Source organism: Cornus florida, unplaced genomic scaffold (genome assembly GCF_030987335.1).
Source record: "Cornus florida cultivar Cherokee Brave unplaced genomic scaffold, ASM3098733v1 CherokeeBrave_3.0.0_Hap2_Chr03, whole genome shotgun sequence".
Taxonomy (NCBI): Eukaryota; Viridiplantae; Streptophyta; class Magnoliopsida; order Cornales; family Cornaceae; genus Cornus; species Cornus florida.
In genome coordinates, this window is record NW_026775573.1 from 74,813,504 (window position 1) to 74,819,378 (window position 5,875).

Genomic DNA, 5,875 nt, shown 5'->3' on the forward strand with positions numbered 1-5,875 from the left:
TCTTGCTTGGATGTTCATAAGACTACACATGTCAGTGTGTACCGACTCCAATTGTTTTTTATATCTATTTCATTTGGTTGATAAAGCCCTTAGGGTTATCTATCATTTAATATAGGATTCACAAGTTGGTTTAAGCTCCTTGCCTTACTAGGTAATAAACCTTCTTCGACCAATCTTTGAATCTCATTTTGACTAATTCTAACCCAATAATATACACTAAAAATACAATGAGTCAAAAGTAACAAATATTCTCTTAACATTCAATCTAGAAGATGCAACATTAGTTTCTACATCATGCAAATATTAAGAGCTAGTGGTTATAGTATATTAACCATCTTTCAATGTACCAGAAGCAATCACACATCTATTCAATATTATGAAAGTAGTTTTACCAAAAGTAACAGCACAGTTTTTATAAACCAAAAGTAAAACAAGAATGAGATTACATCTAACATCTGTGCACAAAGATAATTCTCTAATACTAATATCCTTATACTCTCTAATTTCATGTGTAATACTCCCACTGACTTAGCTACAACCTTGACATCAAGTCAAAAGACAAATATATATCCATATCATTGAGGCTTCTGAATTCCTGAAATCCTAGCAAAGAATTATAAACATATTTAGTGGCTCCAGAATCTATCCAACAGGAATTAATAGATACAACCACATAAAATGGCTCAATGATTAAATATACATTTTCCTATGCCACGTCGTTGCTTAGACAGTTCGTCCTTTAATGTCTTAGTTAGCCACAAAAGAAACATTTTCCTTTACCCTCAATATTCACTGCCTTATTCCCTTTAACCTTTTGGATCCCCATGTTTTGTGCTGGCCTAGTCCTATTGTCATCCTTCTTCTTTTCCTTGCCCTTCTACTTCGGCCTAGAAAAAAATGGTATAAACTAGGTTAGATTGATAGTAACGCCCGTACTTTTGATTATCGCTTCATATGTTACTAACTCTATAAGAATATCAGTGAATGTGAACTCAAACTGGTTCCTTATTTAGTTCACTCTAAAAGAGTCGAACGAGTTTGGTAACAAGGCAATAATAATGTCAACTTGAAATTTACCACCCAAGTCAGCCCATTGACTTCCAGTTAATTTTCAATAATAAACAATCATTTCCAAAATATGATCTCTTACTGGAGTTCCTTAGGCTATCTTGATGGTATTCAAGTCTGACATAGTACTTAGGCATAGCTTTATCTAATCTCACCAAAACATCTCATTGAGATTTAACATGATGCTTGAAGAAAATAAAATAATATAAATGTTAGGTTTAGAGCGTATTCGAGATAAACTCTAGAATGTTGCACTGAGCCATATCATTTGCCTTATTTCACTTATAAAAGTATTAATATTCTCTTGGGGATCTTAAAGTAAAAGGATTAGGTATAAGAATAGTAAATACATTTTGTACCCTTACGTTGTGAGCAAAATATCTAAATTTTTTTTTCCAGTCCGTATAAATGAGATCCAATTGCATTAAATATGATTACAAGTGGATTAAATAGATTAGACATAAAATTTGAATATAAATTCATTAATACAATAAGTAAGATGAATTATTAATACTATCATGTATATTTAAAATTAAAATAAGTTTGTCAACCACATAATATAATACTCCCTCTATCCCAAAAAGGATGTCGCTTTTTGTGACATCCATTTTGGGACAGAGGTAGTAAATCTCAATAGAATAAGAGTTCATTATTACTATTAGTGAACAATCCCTTTTAATTAATGTGGGTCCCTCAACTTCGTAGCATAATAAATCACACAATCAATACGTTAATAACTTATCCTGATGGAGGAGTTCATTATTACTATTGTTGAGCTTTATTTGCTATTAGGTGAGCACTTCCATTAAAATATCTATGGGTCCCTTAACCGCTGTACATGAAAAATCGGATAACCAATACGCCAATAACTTATTCGGTTGGCGAAGTTCATTATTGCTATTGGCGGGCAAATCCAATCATTTCCATATCTCTTAAGACAATGCATTGTCTATATATGAAATGATCCCCAATTATGTTTACCCTTTCTAAAATCACCTAGTATAGACCACTCCATTGGGGAGCTAAACACTATTGATTTTAAATTGAGTGTATAACGTTATTAATGTTCCAACGAAAAATAAAACATTAAATATCTTGTCATTATAATTTAGACTATTTAAATCATGCGTAGAGCCTTATTTTTAAAGATCTAATTACAATGAACATTTAATATTTTTATTTTCATAAGACAACCTGTAATGACCTGGTCATTTTCCTTCCTTTCTTTTTTTCGGTAATTTCTTTTTTTGCCTTTTTCCTATTTGGTCTTTTTTCCTATTTGGTCTTTTTCCCGTTTATCTTTTTTCCTTGTATAACCTCACTTTTTGTGCTCAGATTTGATTTTGGCTTTGCATGTATCCATGATATTTAATTTCCATGATATCTACATTTTTACTTTTGTAGAAAAGCATGCTAGATGTTTACTTTTCTTGTAAAGGGCGTAGATGCATAACTTCTTGGAAATATTCTTGACTTTTGGGGTTTTAGTGTAATTATGTAAAGTAATTATTTTTCGTCTTAGGGACCATTTTGTAATTTAATTTGGAAGATATTTTGGAAAATGACCATTTTGTAATTTTTGAAAAGTGTGACAAGTGTCACACTCTCATGGAGCCACTTGTTGGCATTGGGGTGGAGTAGCTTGGAAGCTTAAACTCTTGACACATGGGGGGTGGAGATTCACCCATTTGTTAGCTTAGGATTGGAGCACTTGTTTGCTTGGATGGTTGATAAGTGTAGGCTTAGGATTAAGCCAAGGAAGGAGCCATGGATTAATGACAAGTGTAGGCTTCATATTTGAACTTGCATTGTGTGTGTGTGAGAGAGGTAGTGTAAGAGCACATAGTGAGTGGGAGAATGCTAAATCCTCCACTCACCTCACTTTATTATATCTTCCTTACCACTTTACTCTCAAACCCTAACCTAGCCTCCATTGAAGGAAAACCTTGACTTAGAGCTTTGAATTCAGTTTTGGCCTCCTTCCACTCACCTTAGACCTTTGAATACTTTAGCTTTCTCTCACTCTCCTCTGCAAAACCCTAGTTTGATTTTCCATTTTAAGCTTGGTTGCTTTGGATTATAGAGATTCAATTCTCTATTGAGGTAGGGGTGTTCTACTTTATTATCTAAGTGAATAAATTGCTTTTGTAGTGATGTTCAAGTTATATCCATGACTCTTACTAATTTGACAAATTATGATTAATAGTAAATTACATATAACACACTTTAGACTTGGTAGATGACATGGCCATGACTTGATCTTTGTTGTATATTGATTTGGCATGATTTAAATCAACTTTTAAATCTAGAGAATTAATTAATTTAAATTGATTTAAATTATAGTTAATTATACCATGCTTGTATTCCATTTTAAACTTGATATATGGTATAGCCACGACTTAGTTCTTGTTATATATTCATTTGGAATTATTTAAATAACTCTTGAAATTTAGAGAAACAAATTAATTAGTTTAAATAATTTCTATTTCAATGTTCTAATAATTTAGTCATTTATTTCATTGAGCTTTTGTGTTTATAACATATATCATGACTTGTTACTTAACTTGTTGATTTTGGAAACTTGAGATATTACCAAGAACTTGACTTGGCTAGGACTTGGTTCGAGTACGGGAGATAGAGAGCTCCCTACACTATAGTGCGCACTAGGGGAAGGTACCCATGGGTTGATAGCCCTAAAATGATCCCAAGAGTACGATTTTAATCCGGGCAATATCTCAGAATCCACTTTGGTTTGATTTCGCATTTAAATTCCAAGTTGATAACCTTATGAGTTTGAATCTTGTTTCGTTGTGTTGGAAGTTTCAATGTCGATTAAACACTTTGGATTAAATTATATTTAATTGCAAATTGCATTAAGTTAAGCTAATGCATGCTCATTCCTTACGAGTAAACTTGTTTACTCACCCCAAAGTTACCGAGTTGTTTTTCAGGTAAAGAAGCATTATTGTGAGATGCACAACACTCTTAGGCTTGCTTCACTACTTGGAGTATTTTTGTTATATTAAAATATGCATTTGTTAGCATATCATGCTTCATTTTGGTTATTATGTCAAAACATGTATTTATTGTTTAAACTATGTAATGTGCACTTAAGTGCACCTTTTGATACTCTATAGATATATGTGTAATGAGGCCAAGGGCTTAGCATGTTTACATTTGTACTTATGCTCACTTGGTACTATATTTTGCTTTCAAAGTGTATTTTGATCAACTTTGGAGGTTTGGCACATTAAATTCTTGTAATTGACATGTATGAGGCCACAAGCCATTGTATTATATTCAAATATTCATATTGGGTTTGTTGGCATGTTCATATACTCTTATCCTCTTGAAAATCAGCTTTTAACCTTTGTTTTTAAACCAATTCATGATGGGATTTGAGGCTTGGGTTAAACCTCAATAATTTTGGCATATAACAGGTGTTTCAGTACCTTCTCGGGTCATTTCAGCCGACCGAAATGCCATTTCAGTCAACCGATGGCTTTTGGAAATCAATTGCACAGTAAAACAAACATTCTAGTAACCAAAATCACTATTTAGGTTCATTTCGGTCTACTGATGCCTTATTTCGGCCTACCGAAGTGTCCTTCCCTCAAAAATCAGTTTTTGCGAAATTTTCTGTACATTTCGGTTGACTAAAATTCCATTTCAGTCGACCTAAATGGCTCACACACTATAGCCTTCCAGATTTTGTTTCAGCACTCTTGTTCCAACTTCAAATGGTCATAACTTCTTCATTTATAATCCAAATGGGGTGATTCTTGAGCCTAAACTCACGGATTTTGAGTTAGCTTTCCAATGGTACCAATTCCATTCTCAAATTCAAATCATAATGCAAGTTATTCATGTTTTAGTGTCACAGTGTCAGATTTTGTTCAAACCGGGAATGGGCGTCTTGTGAGATTCTTGGCCAAAGTCCTTAGAACCTCTTGGAATGTTGTGAAATGATTAGTTTAGGTTGTATAGATCTCATTTGACTTGCGTGGAGTCAAATTTCCCTTCTTATTTGTAAATTGACCATTTTGCCCTTTGACTGACCGATTTTGCCCGTTTTGACTCTCGTTTACTCTTTCGCTCCCTTTAAGTTCTGTGACTTCATCGAAGGTCATATTGGTGTCTTAGGGATGATTTTATATCTCTGGAGACCTTGGTTTATCATTCACTTCCGCATTTCAGATCCGTTACCAGGTCAACTTTCGGGTCATCACTAACGCACCGGGTTGAATAAAACTTGGGTCGTTACAAGTGGTATCAGAGTGCCTAGGTTCAGAAACCTTGGACAATGGGTTTTAGGTGCATATCATGCTTTTATTGATTTGCTTTGATATATTTATATGCTACTTGTTAACATGTTTTTGTATTATAACCTGTTTACATACTTGGTTTGATAACATGTCTATGTACTTACATGCTTGAGTACCTAGAAGTTTTCAGTATCTGTTTTAACGTGTTGTACGCTTATCTGCTTTAGCATGAGGGTATGTTGCATACATTGACATACTCCTTGTTTCGTGCATTCATAGTGTGAATTGCATTTGGTCATAATAACTTGTGTTATTGTTGACCTTTTTCCTTTCGTGCGTTTAGCATCATGGTTTTGACTCGCAGAGAGTCTTCTCGTTATGTCGGAGTGGATAAGAAGGTTAAGGACACAGAGCTTGTTAGGGATTTTTCTAGTAGGGTCAGGGCTCCAGCTTGGGGTATGGATGCTAATCCACATCGAGTATTTGCGAATGAGGAACAGGTTGCAGACACCAAGCTCACACGGGGTCCAGGGAGACCCAAG